The sequence below is a fragment of the Theropithecus gelada genome, chromosome 15, assembly GCF_003255815.1.
Source record: "Theropithecus gelada isolate Dixy chromosome 15, Tgel_1.0, whole genome shotgun sequence".
NCBI classification, from domain to species: Eukaryota; Metazoa; Chordata; class Mammalia; order Primates; family Cercopithecidae; genus Theropithecus; species Theropithecus gelada.
The window spans coordinates 67,951,737-67,970,373 of NC_037683.1; positions in this window are offsets into that span (position 1 = coordinate 67,951,737).

Here is an 18,637-nt window from a genome sequence, read left to right on the forward strand (position 1 = left end):
GCTATTTCCAAAGAATGCATTATCTGCAACTCGTTCCCTCATATTCTGGAACTAACATTTATACACTCATCTGCCCTCCTTCAACCCCATTTCCTTACTCTGTAAATTCTCATCCTTATATTTACTTAAAAAGTGAATGTTCTTCCCAGTGCTCTAACTTGCAGGTCAGCAACTGGGATAAGTAAACTTAGGACTAGACCTCCCGTCATAATCATCTTCAAGACCCATGATCATCTTCAGGATCATCTTTTGTCTTATTGTACCCCATTCTGCTTAATTTTTTTTATGCAAGACATACCTCCATGGTTACAAAACAGTGGGGAAGCCAGGTAAAGTAACCTCAAAAGAGTTATTCTCTTCTCCTGTGCTTGTCGTCTGGGAAAGAGTGGGACACTTTTGCCCTGGTTGTGAGTCAGCAATACTACCATATAAGCAGAGTCTTGAAGAGGGTGCTTTCAGTTCCTTTTCCATGTGGGCTCAGGAATTTATGTTTCTTGGCATATAAAGGAGAAAGTCTGATTCATTATTTCCCCAAAGATAAAGCTATTGTTGAGAACCTTGTGATGGGCCAACTTGCCTTCTGCTGTATACAGGGAAGTTTACCCCCCAGGTTATTTACAATAAGTTATAAAATCAAATATTCAGAATCTTCTTCCTAGTAAATCATCACACATATATTTGCATGCTGTTCTACATACATTTGTATAATAAATTAGGTGATTTTACAGAATCATCAAAGATTCCTAACTTAAGGGCAGTAAAACAATTAATGAGACAATTGTGTTCAATTTTACTATGTGGTTGGAGCCAAAGAAATATATGGCACAACCAAGAGACCTGTCCAACAGTTGGCCAGTTCTTCTAGGCTGGTTTTGCTTACTCCTTCTATGGGTGTTTGTTATAGACTTGGAGTAAAAGGTTCTTAAGATGAACAACAGTAGCAGTAGTTATGTCTGTTTCAATATCCACATGCATGTGTTATTTATGCAGGCACTCTATCTTTCTCAGCTCGAATTTCATTACCTGTACCTTAATTGCATTTATTTCTAATATTTTTTTCTATAATACATAATTCAAACCCTAGCTTTACCACTTCTTAGATATGTGACATTGGCAAATAATTTAGATTTCCAAGCCTCAGTTTCCTTATCTGGAGTTCTTATGAAGATTAAAATACAAAAGAAAGTGTCTGGCAGGGAGTAGGTGCTCAAAAATTGCTCATTTTCTTCTTTTTCTTCCTCTTACTATACCCCATTCTGCTTAATTTTTTTTTTTTTTTTTTTTTTTTTTTTTATGTAAGACATACCTCCTTGGTTTCAAAACATCTGGCTAAAGAGTGAAAATGAATGCAATCACCCAGGTGTTTGGCCTGCATGATGACAGATATCAAACACTTAGAACCATCTGGGTGATTGGCATATTTTCTTTTTCACTTTTATCCAGATGTATGTGGATATAACCTTGGCCAAAAGGAAAAAAATCACCAGAGGATTTCTTAAATCTTAAATTAATACTTTTTCTAAAAAATACTATTATTTGAATATCACTCATTTATTTCTTTTGAAAAATTTCTTGTCCAAGATGCTTTTGAAATAAAATTGTTACTTAATTTCATTTCCTGTAACCTAGGAATTTTTGAAAAAGAAGGAAATGACTCCATAGATTTCAAACCCCTGTGTTTCTATTCAAGAGAATTAAGGGTAAGAAACACTAACTGGTGATTTCAAGACATAGAGTTACATAGAAGCAGATCTGGGACAAAAATTGTTGCTTGACATTAAGCTGAAGACTGTTCACTACTGCCTATCTTCTTTGCATCTATGCCACATGCATTTTTACAAATATGCACACAGCACCACATATTTTCTTCCTGACAGTCATATTACTGTAACACAACCTTTTTTTCCAAATATTTTTTGAAACTTGCTAGTAAGCCCAAGAGAATAAACCAGGCTTCACTGTACTCAGTCACACATGCATACAGTAACTGCACTCTGACATCTGCCATACAGGGCATTGCTTAAATAGATGTAGTATTGAGATCTGGTATCCTGTGAGCAGCTGATGCAATTCTCCTCAGTCACAGGGATGAAGCTGGGATAACATTTCTGGCTCTGAGAAATCCCCAAGTCACAAAGAAATGATTCCATTGACCTAGCGGCTTTGCACTCCCAATACAACATGTTCTTCAGCAGCTTCCCAAGGGAGAAAATAACGTGAGAGTTTTTAAGAGTGCTGAAAGCTTCCCCTCTAATCAGTCTGTGTGGATTCTGCTAGCATTCCAAGGCATCTCACACAATCCCTGGAAAACTTTGGGGACTCAGTAAGGTTTTCTAAACATTTTTTCTGCCTGAAGACACTAAAGATAAGCAGCTTCACATAATTACATTGTTATTTCAACATGAACACAACTTATCCACTGCCATTTCAGTCACAAACCAACTGTACATCTCAAAGAAGGCCTCTCTAGTAAATTCTCAACCCAACAGGGTATTGCTTTTGTCTAATTATTTTTTAAACTTTGGGGGGGGGGGGAAACAGAAGACTAGCATATTTTAAAGCATTTACTTTAAAAACCTCTGTTCTGCTTAATTCATGTCTAAAAGCTGAAGTGTGTGGCTGGCCTCGGGTGAAGGAAGAATATTCCTGATGAATGGACTTGTCAGTCATGTGACCAGTTGCAAAATAGTCTGGAATACAGAGATTATCAGCAGTCAAAGGTTATAGTGGGTGACTGCGCTGCAGCAATTGCTAGGATCCTCTGTCAACTAAGACAGGAACCTGACTACCAGCATTGGCTAAGCTGGAAACAGCCCACATGTGCAGTCTATCCAGTGGTATTATGAAGTCAGTTTGTAACCAATTGTTAAATTTCAAGAATATTGCAAACCAGTTGTTACCTTGGTAGCTTAAAATTTATACCATAGTTATTGGCACATGCTACAAAGAAGGGCTTCTGATTCCTGGAAAGCTGGTTGTTAAAATCCCACCTGTGACAGATGAACTTGCAAAGGCAACAGTGCTCTGAGACTTAGTGCTGTGGTCTCTAAATTAGGAATGATAATAATACCTATTTCAAAATACTGTTGTGTGATTAAATCAAGCATTGTACTTAACCAAGTTTCATGCTCATCAGATGTATTATTCATTTAATAAATATTAATAGAATACATATTTTATGCTAGGAACTGTGATTGGTGCTAGACACACAAGGGTGAATAGACAGACTGGCAAAGACTTCAAAGTAGATAAGTAGCATAGACAGATCAAATACTAATTACTATATAGTATGAAAGTACTACGGTATGAGGTGCAAACGGTCACAGTTGGAAGAGAGAGGGAGGAGTCATCATTGTTAATATTCCTTTTAAAGAACTACAGTAGTCTATGATGAGTGAGGAATATTTGACCAGCCATTTCTAGACATGATGAATCATGGATCTTTTTAGATTCAGAAATGTAGAGGATCAGGGCTTCTGGAAATATGTGGAATATAAGGCAATATTTTAGCATTAGAGAAATATCTACTTGTAGATTGTGATTATAGGAGCATAGCTCTCTATCCCAAAATTTAGTCTTCATTGCCTGCTATTCAACCATTACAGTAAATTCCTTGGGTCTAAAAGTTGCTGTCCACCGGAATTGCCCTCTAAAAGGCAATATAGTTTCTGGAAGGCATATACCCTAATGCATTATTTTTGAAAAACCTATAATTAACAGGGATGAGGGAAGAAGTTAACATTCCTTCAGAGTTAGCTAAGATCAAGGCATTTTACATTGCTATCTGATGTCAGCAAAACAACATTACTAAAAAATAGATACTGTTATCTCCATTCTGCTGAAGAGAAAACCGATAGTCAGAGGGCCTAAGCTATGAGCCCAACGTGGAGCTGTGATCCAAACTTAAGTTGGCTAAATTATGAGCATTAAATTGATGTTAATATTTAATTATTATATAACACACTTACAAGGTCCTATCATGAACTTCATTTTATAAATGAGAAAATTAAGGAACAGAGCTTAGTAAGTTTTCAATAAGTGGCAAAGTTGGGTTCAAGTCTACATTTCTCATCAATACCATACTGCATGTTTCAGTTACCACTTTAGCAAGGGACAGTTAACAATCTGAGTACAAGAATCCTTTCTAAAGGGTGAACTCCTCAAAACAGACATTGATAGCTAGGGGTTAGAATGAGAGACTAAAAGAGAGGAAAGGGCCTGGGGTATAAAAAGACTTCAAAAACAACTTAGTCCTGTCTCAGTACTGACTGAAGAATAGTGACCATAGAGAGGTAATTTTTATTCTCTATGAAAATCCATGGAGCCACGTGAGGTCCAAAGAGAGATGACAGTATCTGGGTGAGAATTGTTCATTGCAGAACCTTTAATGTGGGAGACTCGCCTACAATAATAGAGAAGAGTTCAGGTTGGTTTTGAATGAGCTCTGGTAGGATCCACACATTTTGTGTGGCATTTTAAAAGTATCATCTTTATACAGTCTCTATATCTTATAGCATTATCTAAAAACTTACATGAATTATCTAAAAACTTAAATCATTTGAAAAATAAGATGTCCAATAAAAACACAAAGGACAAGAGATAAAGATTCATTGTAATATATGGTAAAAATTCAATAATTGCACTCTCTGCGAAGCAGTATAGAGCTATTTGAAAGTGGACTTGGATTAGCTATAAATATATATTGTAAATTCTAGGGCAACCACTAAAAAAATTTTAAAAGAAGCATAATTAGTATGTTAAAAAAGGAAAACAACTTGAATCATACAAAATGCTCAGTGAAAGCCACAAAAGGGAAAAAACTGTGGAAGACAAAAAGAGTAATAAAGAATAATGGCAACCAATAGAAAAGAGTAACAGATAATATAGATATTAATTCAAATATATTGATAATCACTTTGAATGTCAGCAGCCTAAATACAACAATCAGAAGACAGAGATTGTCATAGTGGATCAAAAACCGTGACCCAACTATATGTTGTCTATTAGAAACCTACTTTAAGTACGAAGACATACAAATTAAAGGGATAGAGAAAGATGTACTGTATTAACACTAATCAAAGAAAGTAGGAGTGGCTATATTAATTTCACACAGGGCAAACTTAAGAGCAAGGAAAGTCATCACAAATAAAGAGGAGCATTACACATTGATAAAGGGATCAAAACTCCAGGAGGCATAATGATGTTTAAAGTGTATGTGCCCAAAAAGAGACAGTCAACCTATATGAGGCAAAAACTGACAGAACTGCAAGGAGAAATAGATGAGTCTGCTATTATAGTTGAAGATTTTAGCAGCCCTCTATCGGAAATGAGCAGATCCAGCAGGCATAAAATTAGTAATGACATAGATGAATTAAATGGCACTATCAGTCAACTGGATATAATTGACATCTAGACTTCTTTATCCAAAAACACCAGATTACACATTCTTCTCAAACTCACATGGAGCATTCACCAAGATAGACCACATTCTGGGCCATAAAAATATCTTAACAAATTTTTAAAAATAAAAATTATACATTGTCTGCTCTCAGATCACAATGCAATAGAGCTAGACATTATAAGAAAAGAGAAAATCCGCAAATGCTTGGAGATTGAATAACATACTTCTAAATAACACATGGTCTAAAGAAGAAAGCTCAAGAGAAATTAAAAACTATTTTGAACTAAATTAAAATACAACTTACCAAAATTTGTATAATACAGCAAAAAGCAGTGCTTAGAGGGAAATTTACAGGACTGAATGCATATATTAGAAGAGAAAAAAATCTAAAATAAATTATCTAAGCAGGAAACTAGAAAAAGAAGGTCAAATCAAATCAAAAGTAAGCAGAAGTAAAAAAGTAACTAAAAGTAGAGCAAAAATTAAGGAACCTCACAACAGGATATCAGTAGAGAAAAATCAAAAAAATTAAAAGCTGACTATTTGAAAAGATCAATAAAAGTGATAAGCCTCCAGCCAGGCTAAGAAAACAAGAAAGAAGATACAAATTACTAATATCAGAAATGAAAGAGAGGACATCACTACAGATCTCATGGACATTAAAAGGATAATTAAAAAATACTATGAATAATTCCATGCTCACACATTTGATAATCTAGATGAAATAAGCCAATTCCTTGAAACTCACAATCTGCCACAATTCACAGAAGAAGAAATAATCCCAATAGGCCCAATAAAGAAATATAATCAATAACTAATAACCTCCTCAAAGAGAAAGCATCAGGCCCAGATGGGTTCACTAGTGAATTATACCAAAGTTTAAGAAAGAAATTTTATTAATTCTTTATAATTTCTTCCAGATGATAGAACCAGAGGAAATACTTCTTAGCTCATTTTATGAGGCCAGGCTTAACCTAATACTAAAACCAAACGAAGACATTTCAAGAAAAAAAAAAAAAAAAAAAAAAAAACACTCTTTAGATCAATATTCCTTAGGAATGTAGCTGCAAAATTCTCCAACAAAATATTAACAAATTGAATTCAACAATATAAAGAAAGAATTACACATCATAATCCATCGGAATTTATTCCAGGTGTGCAAGGCTTGTTCAACATTCAAAAATCAAATAATGTAATTCATTACATCAACAAGTACAAGAAGACAAATTACATAATCATATCATTAGATGCAGATAAAACATTTGATAAATTCCAATGTCCTTTCGTGATTAAAAAAATAAAATAACCTCCCAGCAAACTAGGAATAGAGGGAAACTGTCTCAGCTTCATAAAGAGCATGTAAAAAAATCCTACATCATACTTAATGGTGAGAAACTTGAAGCTAAGATCAGAAACAAGGCAGGGATGTCCCTTTCACCACTGCTTTTCAACCTCATACTGGAAATCTTAGCTAATGCAATAAGACAAAGAAAGAAAATAAAAAGTATACAGATTGGGAAGGTAGAAATAAAATTGCGTTTGCAGATTACATGATTGTCTATTTAGAAAATCTGAAAAAATATAAAACCTTCTGTAACTAATAAGCAATTATGGAAAGGTCACAGAATATAAGATTAATATACAAAATTTCATTGCTTTGCTATACACCAGATATAAACAAGTGGAATCTGAAGAAGACAAAACGCTATTTATGGTAACACTAAACAAATGAAATATGTAGGTATAAATTTAACAAAATATGTATAATATCTATATGAGAAAAAGTACAAAACTCTAATGCAAGATATCAAGGCAGCATTAAATGAATGGAAATGTATTCTATGTTCATAGATAGGAAGAGTCAATATTGTCAAGAATTCTTCCCCATTTGATCTATAGATTCAATGCAATCTCAATAAAAATGAGCAAGTTATTCTGTGAGTTTTGACATACTGATTCTAAAGTTTATATGGATAGGCAAAAGACTCAGAGTAGCCAACTTAATATTGAAGTAGAACAAAGTAAAAGAACTGACACTATCTGACTTTAAGACTTAACTACAAAGCTGCAGGAATTGAGACAGTATGGTATTGGCAACAGAAGACAAACAGATTAATGGAATAGAGAACCCAGAAATAATAAGCATAAATATAATCAATGATCCTTGTCAAAGAAACAAAAGCAATATACTGGAGCAAAGATAGTTTTTTCAACAAATTGTGCTGGAACAACTGGACATCCTCATGCAAAACATAATAATCTAGAAATAGGTCTCACATCCTGCACAAAAATTAACTAAAAATAGATCACAGACCTAATAATGCAAAACTGTAAGACTCCTAAAAAATACATGGAAGAAAACCTAGGTGACCTTGAATATGGTAATGGCTTTTTAAATAAAACACTAAATGCACAATACATGAAAGAAATAATTGAGGGAGTGGAAGGCAAGATGATGGACTAGATGCAGTGAGGTGGAACAGCTCCCACAGAGACCAAGATGACTGGCATGCTCCTAACAAATCTTCAGAGGGAAAGCAACAAGAGTGGAGAGAGGGAAGACACAGAAGCTGGGCAGAAGGGGGAAAAAGGTGGGAAGCATACACAGGGCTACTGTGCAACCAAACTTTTTCCTGGTTCCCAACCACTCCAAGGGAATGACTGAGTTTACCTGGCAAGGAGCAACCCACTTGTGCCACAGGCCTCTAGATCCCCATCAGGAAGAGACCCTTCAACCACCATGGACACTTCAGTTGACAGGGAGAGCAGCTTAGACATGTGGTAGGAGCAGTAAACCAGCTGATGTGGAGCCCAGAGGGTTTGGTGTGGGACCATCCGTAGTGGAGCACAGCAAGGGAAGGCTATCCCCTTAGGCTTCACTTGCTCCCGTAAGTGACTTTAGCCCTAGGTGAACTGTTGGACCCTCTGCAGGGCAGTCTTGTCTATCAGATGGGGCTGGTCTCACCCAAGCACTACTTGGTCTGCTGGCATCTCCTGGGGACCCAGCCAAGTCACCTGTGTCTTCAGGACAACCCTGGGTGCCACATCATAGCATCTAAATTGGTAGACCATGCCTGACCTCCATAGAGTTCCAGCAGGGGGGCCCCTGTGGCTACACACCAACCTGCATAATTCCTCCCTGCACTGCAGCTTCCCCCAGGCCCACGGCAACTTCCATATCTTCTTGCTAGCACACGGCCGCATGGATAGGTTTTGCTTTCCTTGCCCTTCCAGTGTGCAGGAGTGCAGTTCATCTGTTCCCCTCCCCTGTACACCACCATTACAGACAGAGCCTTGGCAGGGATACAGCCAGGCAGCACCACCCCCACCATCATCCTGCCCTTGTGCTCACACTGCCATGGGAGTGAATCTAGGCACAGAGAGTAGCAGATCCTCCCCAAACCTGAGTAACCACTCCTGCTTGCATGGCACAGAGAAGGCAACCAAATCTCTGCCCACCAGTGCTCTGCCCCTTGGCAAACACTACCACCAGCACCACTGCACACACAGCTGCCAGCAAGTCCACCTGCCCTCCCTCGAGCTGTGTTGCCTCCACCACTGTGGTGAATGCCCATAGGAAGGAAGGCAGCCTGGCACCTACTAGCACCTTGCTGCAACTGCTGCAGGCACATGCCAACAAAGGTGGATCCTGCTGTCATCACACTACAAAATGCTTTGACTGACACCACCCATCAGAGTGTAGTGACCAGCAGTCTGGATAACACCTCGGACTCTATCAGCACAGGAAATTCCTAACCTAGAGGACCCAGAAAATAAAGTCAGGGCCCAATATAAGTCCTCCGGAATTAGAGCACGCAGTTCAGGAATTGGGAGCTGGGCATTGCCCCACTTAAAATCCTTCAGAAATGAAGCTGGTCAGCTGAATCCACCTTATTCCACAATCAAACCCTAAAGATCTTCAAACAGGAAAAAAGAAAAAAATATTCATCCAAAGGTCAGCAACCTCAAAGACTGAAAGTAGATAAGCCCACAAAGGTGAGAAAGAACCAGCACATGAACCCTGACAACTCAAAAATCCAGAATGCCTTATTTCCTCCAAACAACCACATCATTTCTTTAGCAAGGGTTCTGAACCTGGTTGAGATGGCTGAAATTACAGAAATAGAATTCAGAATATGGATAAAAATGAAGATGATTGAGCTACAGGAGTACATTGAAACTCAATCCGAGGCAGATAAAAATCATGATAAACCATTGCAGAAGCTGATGGAAAAAAAATGAGCAAGTATAGAAAAGAACACAACTGACCTGATAGAGCTGAAAAACACACTACCAGAATTTCATAATGCAATTACAATTATTAATAGCAGAATAGACCAACCAGAGAAAAGAATTTCAGAGCTAGAAAACCAATTTTCTGAAATAAGATAGACAAGAATAGAAAAAAACAAATGAAAAGGAATGAACAAAACCTCTGAAAAATGTGGAATTATATAAAGAAACCAATCTTCAACTTATTGGTGTCCCTAAAAGAGATGAGGAAAATGGAATCAAGTTGGAAAAGATATTTCAGGTTATCATCCATGAGAACTTCCCGAACCTAGCTAGAGAGGCCAACATTCAAATTTAGAAAATGCAGAGACCCCCCCAGTAAGAAACTTCACAAGAAGATCATCACCAACACACATAATCATCAGATTCTCCAAGATCTAAATGAAAGAAAAAATGTTAAATGCAGCTAGAAAGAAAGGTCACGTCACGAAAAAGGGAAGCCTATCAGACTAACAGTGGACCTCTCAGCAGAAATCCTACAAGCCAGAAAATATTGGGGGCCAATATTCAACATTCCTAAAGAAAAGAAATTAGAATTCAGAATTTCATATCTGGAAAAACTAAACTTCATAAATGAAGGGGAAATAAGATCCTTTTTAGACAAGCAAATGCTGAGAGAATTTGTTACCACCAGACTTGCCTTATAAGGGCTCCAGAAGGAAGCACTAAACATGGAAAGGAAAGATTGTTACCAGTCACCACAAAAACACACTGAAGTACACAGACCAGTGACACTTTACAAACACATAAACAAGTCTGCAAAATAACCATCTAACATCTTGATGACAGGATCAAATCCACACATATCAATACTAACCTTGAATGTAAATGGGCTAACTGCCCCAATTAAAAGACACAGATTGGCAAGCTGGATAAAGAACCAAGGCTCATCAGTATGCTGTCTCCAAGAAATCCGTCTTACACACAATGACACACATAGGCTCAGAATCAAGAGATGGAGAAAAAGATAACAAGAAAATGGAAAACAATAAAAAGCAGGGGTTGTAATCCTAGGTTCAATCAAAACAGATTTTAAACCAACAAAGATTTAAAAAAAAAAAAAAAAAGAGGGCATTACATAATGGTAAAAGGTTCAATTCAACAAGATTTAACTACTCTAAATATATATGCATGCAACACAGGGGCACCCAGATTCATAAAGCAAGTTCTCAGAGACTTTAAGAGAGTCTTAACTCCCATACCAAAACAGTGGGAGACTTTAATACCCCATTGACAACTTTAGACAGATCATTGAGATAGAAAATTAAGATATTCAGGACCTGAACTCAGCACTTGATCAAGTGGACCTGATAGACTTCTACAGAACTCCCAACCCAAGAATAGCAGAATGTATGTTCTTGTCATCACCTTATGGCACATATTCTAAAATCAATCACATAATAGGAAGTAAAACACTTCTCAGCAAATACAAAAGATCTGAAATCATAACAAAAAATCTTTCAGACTACAGCACAATTAAAGTAGAAACTGAGACTAAGAAATTCACTCAAATCAATACAATTACATGGAAATGGAATAATCTGCTCTTCATTGACTTTTAGGGAAATAATAAAATTACAGCAGAATCAAGACGTTAGTTGAAACCAATGAGAACAAAGATAAAATATACCAGAATTTCTGGGACACAGATAAGGCAGTGTTAAGAGGAAAATTTATAGCACTAAATGCCCATATCAAAAAGTTAGAAAGATACCAAATTAACAGCCTAACATCTCAATTAAAAGAACCACAGAACCAAGAGCAAACCAATCTCAAAACTACCAGAAGACAGGAAATAACCAAAATGAGAGCTGAACTGAAGGAAATTGAGACACGAAAAATCATTCAAAAGATCAATGAATCCAGAAGCTCTTTTTCAGAAAAAAATAAAATAAAATACATAGATTGCAAACTGTTTTTTGGGGAAAAAATACAATACATAGATTGCTAGCTAATAAAGAAGGAAAGAGAATATCCAAATAAACACAATCAGAAATGACAAGGGGCATATTACCACTGACCCCACAGAAATACAGATAACCTAAGAGAATGTTATGAATACCTCTGCGCACATGAACTAGAAAATCTAGAAGAAATTGATAAGTTCCTGGGTGCATACATCTGCCCAAGACTGAACCAGGAAGAAATTTAATCTCTGAACAGACCAATAACAAGCTCTGAAATTGATTCAGTAATAAATAGCCTAACAACCAAAAAAAAGTCCAGTACCAATACCAGATGCATTCACAGCTGAACTCTACCAGATGTATAAAGGAGAACGGGGACAATTTCTACTGAAACTATTCCAAAACTTTAAGGAGGAAGGACTCCTCCCTAACCCATTTTATGAGGCCAGCATCATCTTAATGCCAAAACCTAGCAGAGACATAACAACAACAGATCCCAATATCATTCATGAACATCAGTGAAAAAATCCTCCACAAAATGCTAGCAAACTCAATCCAGCAGCACACCAAAAAGGTTATCCACCAAATCAGGTAGACTTTATCCCTGGGATTCAAGGTTGGTTCAACAAACACAATCAATAAACATGATTCTTCACATAAACAGAACTACAAAAACCATATGATTATCTCAATATATGCAGAGAAAGTTTTCAATAAAATTCAATACCCCTTCATGTTAAAAACTCTCAATAAGCTAGATATTGAGGGAACATACCTCAAAATAGTAAGAGCCATCTAAGGCAAACCCACAGCCAACATCTTACTGAATAGGCAAAAGCTGGAGGCATTCTCCTTGAAAACTGGCACAAGGCAAGGATGCCTTCTCTCACCACTCCTATTCAACATAGCCCTGGAAGTCCTGGCCAGGGCAATCAGGCAAGAGAAAGAAATATAGAGCATCCAATTAAGAAGAGGGGAAGTCAAATTATCCCTGTTTCCAGATGACATGATCCTATATCTAGAAAATCCCATAGTCTCAGTCCAAAAGCCCCTTAAGCTGATAAACAACTTCAGCAAAGCCTTAGAATACAAAATCAATGTGTAAAAGTCACTGGCATTCCTATACACCAACAATAGTCAAGCTGAGAACCAAATTAGGATTGCAATCCCATCCACAAGTGCTCCCCAGCACCCTCCAAAATAAAATACCTAGGAATACAGCTAACCAGGGAGGTGAAAGATTGCTACAATGAGAACTACAAAACACTGCTCAAAGAAATCAACAATGACATAAACAAACAGAAAAAAACTTCCATGCTCATGGATTGGAAGAAACAATATTATTGAAATGATGATACTGCCCAAAGCAATTTACAGATTCAATGCTGTTCCTGTTAAGCTACCAAGGACATTCTTTACAGAACTAGAAAAAACTACTTTAAAATTCATATGGATCCAAAACAGAGCCTAAATAGCCAAGGCACTGCTAAGCAAAAAACAAAGCTGGAGATATCATGTTACCTAACTTCAAACTAGAATACAGGGCTACAGCAACCAAAACAACATTGTACTGGTACAAAAACGGCACATAGGTCAACGGCAATAGTCAGAATAGAGAGCCCAGAATTAAGCCCACATACCTACAACCACCTGGTCTTGAATAATGCTGACAAAAAACAAGCAATGGAAAAGACTCCCTATTCAATAAATGGTGCCTGGATAACTGGCTAGCCATATGTGGATGTTTGAAGCTGGACCCCTTCCTTAGACCATATACAAAAATCAACTCACGATGGATTAAAGGCTTAAATGTAAAACCCAAAACTATAAAAACCCTGGAAGACAACCTGGACAATACCATTCTAGACATAGGAATGGGCAAACACTTCATGACAAAGATGCCAAAAGCAATTCCAACAAAAGAAAAAAATGACAAATGGGATCTAATTTAATGAAAGAGCTTCTGCACAGCAAATAAAACTATCAACAGAGTGAATAGACAACCTACAGAATAGTAGAAAATTTTTGCAAACTATGCCTCTGACAAGGTCTAATATCCAGTATATATAAGGAACTTAAATAAATTTACAAGAAAAAAAACTTTATTAAAAAGCAGGCAAAGGACATAAACAGACACTTTTCAAAAGAATATATACATGTGACCAGCGATCACATGGAACAAAGCTCAACATCACTGATCATTAGAGAAATGCAAATTGAAACCACAGTGAGATACCATCTCACACCAGTCAAAATGAGTATTATTAAAAAGTAAAAAAATAACAGATGCCGGTGAAGTTGTAGAGAAAAAGGTACACTATTGGTGAAAGTGTAAATTACTTCAACTATTGTGGAAAGCACTGTGGCAATTCCTGAGAAATACCATTTGACTTGGTAATCCTATCACTGGTCATATACCCCCCCCCCAAAATAAATTATTATATTATAAAGACCAGTGCATGTGTATGTTCATTGCAGCACTATTCACAATACCAAAGGCATGCAGTCAACCTAAATGCCTATCAATGGCAGACTGGGTAAAGAACATATGGTACATAAACACCATGGAATACTATGCAGCCATAAAAAGAACAACAATATGTTTTTTACAGAAACATTGATGAAGCTGGAGGCTATTATCCTTATGAAACTGACACAGGAACAGAAAACCAAATACCATGTGTTCTTATTTATAAGTGGGGGCTAAACGATGAGAACACGTGGACACTTAGAGGGGAACAACACACACTGGGGCCTATTGGAGGGAGGAGGATGGGAGAAGGGAAAAGTTCAGGAAAAATAACTAATGGGTACTAGGCTTAATACCTCCATGACAAAATAATCTGTACAAAAAAAACCCATGACACAAGTCAAACAAACTTGCACATGTACCTGCATGAACCTGTACATGTACCCCTGAACTTAAAATAAAAGTTAAATTAAAAAAAGAAAGAATCAATAATATGGACTTCATTAAAATTAAAACTTCTGATCTGTGAATGTCAATGTCAGGAACATGAGAAGACAAGTCACAGACTGGAAGGAAGTATTTGCAAAAGACATTTCTGACAAAAGACTATTATCCAAAATACACTAAGAACACTTAAAATTTGACAATAAGAAAATAAGCAACCCAAATAAAAATGGGCAAAAAACATGAAAAGCCACCTCACCGAAGAAGATATACAGATGGTAGGCATATGAAAAGATGCTTAATATCATTTATTATTAGAGAATTGCAAATTAAAACATCAGTGAGATACACACCCAATAGAAGGGCCAAAATTCAAAGCACTGACAACATCAAATGCTGGTGAGGATGTGGAGCAACAGGAATGTGCATTCATTGATAGTGGGAATGCAAAATGGTTCAGCTACCTAGAAAGACCGTTTGGCAGTATTTTACAGAACTAAACGTACTTTTACCATATGATGCAGCAATTTTACTCCTTGATATTTATCCAAATGAATTAAAAATTTGTCCATACAAAATCCTGCACAAGATGTTTATAACAGATTTATTCGTAATTGTCAAAAGCTGGAAGCAACCAAGATGTCCTTTAGTATGTGAGTAGATAAATAAATGATAGTACATCTAGACAATGACATATTATGCACTAAAAAGATAGAGTTTTCAAGCCTTGAAAAGACATGGAGAAAACTTAAATGTTTATTACTAAGTGAAAGAAACTAATCTGGAAAGACCACATACTGTATGATTCCAACTATATGAAATTTTGGAAAAAGCAAAACTTTGGAAACAGTAAAAAGATCAGCAGTTGTCACAGGTTAGGAGGAAGGAAGAGATAAATAGGCAGAGCACAGATTTTTAGGACAATGAAACTATCCTGTATGCTACTAAAATGGTAGATACATGTCATTCTACAGTTGTCAAAAGCCCACAGAATGTGCAATACCAAGAGTGAATCCTAATATAAACCATGGACTTTGGGTGATGATGAGTCAAAGTAGGTTCATCAATCATAACAAATGTATTATGATGGTGCCGGGAAGAGGGTAATAGTAGGGGAAGGTGTGTGAGTGTGGAGACATGGTAAATGTAAACCCTGTACTTTGTGCTCAGTTTTGTTGTGAACCTACCTAAAACTGCTCTACAAAATGAAATTTATTAATTAAAATGTTTAAATAATTTAGATGCTTCCTATTTCAAATTTTTAGCAAAATATTCATAATAGTAATATCTTCAGTGCCTATAAAATTTTATTATAGTACATGTGCATATAATTATATACATTATATATTATATAACATGTTTATAATATGATATATATGGATTGTATATTGTTGTCTATATGTTCTATAATATATGGTATTTATAATATTATTTATAATATATGTGAATATATATATTTTTATATAATGCATATAAATAAGCTAATTGCATTTATGTAAAACTATCCTGAAACTTAGGCTTTAATACAGATTCTAAATTCTGATTAAATGATAGTAATTAAATGCATTTACAAAGAGTCATAACTTGGCAAGGTACTTTCTCTTTTTGCCCACACTACCCTAGGGCCCTCTGAGGTAGGATCATTTTCCATATCTATTTTTAAATGAGTAAACAAAGTCATAGGAAGGTGAGTAACGATCTCAGAGCTACTTAGAGTCTCATAAGTTCTGCTAAGTTTAGACCTAGACATCTGTGAGTTTGAAAACTGTAAGCCCAGTTGGCTAGCTAACTTTGCATGGGTCCCTTAGGCTCAGTCCATGCCCTTCACGTGTGAGAGTTGCCTTATGTTATCTCTAGGTGCCCTTCCAGTCCACTTATTTATGTGGCTGGTAGGATGGAAAAGGGCCAATTACAAAAGTAAGAGAAAGGGCTTTTTTTCGTCATTTACCTTATGTAAGATGTGAAGTTTAGAGGGAGAACTGCCCTCTGGGTTGATTTCCTACCAAAGTTCCTGGCTTCTTCATCCCCACCAACTCCCACACTGGGAGAGGTAGAGGAACATCACAATCTAAGGATGAATTGAGAGCAAATCACATTAAGGATGCAACTTGAAGAATTTCCTTCTGTCAGCAAAGATCCAAGACCTTGTAGAAATTACCCTAACATGAAAGGTTTCTTTCAAGAAGAGATTTCCTAAAGTTCTTCACAGCAAAGCTCCACTAGGCTAAAATCCACGGCTCTTGTTTGTTCCTACAGGGTGTTTTGGTTACAAAGTTGTTCATGTCCTTAATGACTTCAATTTGATTCTCAACACCAACCTGTAAGATGGAGAGGAAAAGTCTTGTAATTCCCGTTGTACAGTTGAAAAAAAAGCCTGAAAACTTAGAGAAAAGTAAACATTTCCCAGTGTCACTCTAATAGTAAGTGGCGGAGTTGGAATGAGAATTCAGAGTTTTTGACTCTTAGTCTAATGCTCTTTTCATGGCTCCAGAAGTATTTGGCCTACAGACTGTTTTAATAGATGAAGAACTGCAGAAACCAAGTAATGTCCATGGACACTATGACATGGCATTGTCTTTCAAAGCTACCAACGGGAAGAGTAGGAGTGGATGTTATTTCCAATCTGAGATAATAGGTCTGAAACTTCTGGAAGTCCCTAGGCCAGCAGGTGGAGCCTCTTGTCATACTTTTTTCCAAACACAGGGAGAGATTTTTTTTCTTGTTTTTTCAAAACCAGAAAACAATATATACATTATTAGTCAACCAGATCAGGACAGAAGAAAGTTTTATATGCCTTTGTATTTGTTTAAACTTTCCTTAGGTGCTGAAAGGGAGGAAGCTCACGTTCATTGGCCTGGAGGTTCAAATATACACAGAGACATAGAGGCATTCCAAAAAGGAATGTGAGGGTTTTGTGCAAGGCACAGGACAGTGAAATGCTCGGTGAGGCATGCAAACACAGCAAAGGAATGAAGGAGCTGCACACGGAGTGGTATGCACCTCTAAATAGTTTTCAGCAGGCCTTGGATCCAGAAACAGCAGGAGACAGCCTTTCTCTATAAGAAAGGACAGTTAGAGCCCTAATGTTCCTCTGGTAAACAACAGCCTGAGCCATGTGAGGAAGTGATGCCCCTTTCATATAGGTTTGCATAACATCCTTCCTTTCCACTGGAGAGGCCAGAGAGGCAGCCGTGCTCTTTGGTTCTAGGCATACACATTCCTTTGCCCTGTATGCCTTTAGTGCCATGAGTAGGTCATCTTTTCCACTCCCTTCCAAAATATTTTGTTTTCCATCTCTCCCTTCTTTTCCATGTTGCTTTGAGAAAGATCCAAAACTTCCTCCTTGGTTTCCTTAGCTGCTTTTTGTTGTTGTTTCAAACCAAGCCTAAATTTAAACCATGGCTCAGGAGAGGCAACTAACTGGTGGTTATGGGTGTGGCTTCACTGTGGCCTTAGGAACAATTACCTTTAGCCAGCCTTAACCTGTGCGCAGGTAAATATAGGATACCTCTAAGTTCTATCACAGAGGCATTGTCTAGAGAATTTAGGGAAGAGCTTTCTAACTTGTGTCCTTCTTGCTTTTCTAATTTTTCTTTTTTGTTTTGTACTCCCCCAAAACTTGCTTTTCTAATTTATTTGGCCAAAGACAGTCAGAGGAAACTTCCTAAATATTAATAGCTTTTATCATAATACTGTTCTGTCCAGAAGCCTGAAATACTTTAGCTCCCCTCTACCCTTTATCTGTAAGATGATGAATTAACTGCTTAGTCTGACCTATGGTACCTACAATGTCTGGCCTCAACTTACTTTCTCAGTCTTCTTGCCCATTTTTTCATTACAAACTAGCCTGGATGACTTATTTTCTTTCATATTCTTTCTTCCACCTCTTGGTCTGCACCTGTACCTCTTTGAGTGACCTCTTAATTTCTGTTAGTTTATCTGATGTCTTCCAATGTTTGTTCAAGGTCAGCTGAATATCTCCTTTTTAATGAAGCCTTTCTCAATTTCTCCAGATTGCATCACTACTCCCTGCTTTGAAACTAAGAGAATATCTATTCTACTCAAGTAACACTTCATATTCTGACCTGTGTCCTTTTAGTCCCTGTATAATTGCTTTTGTTG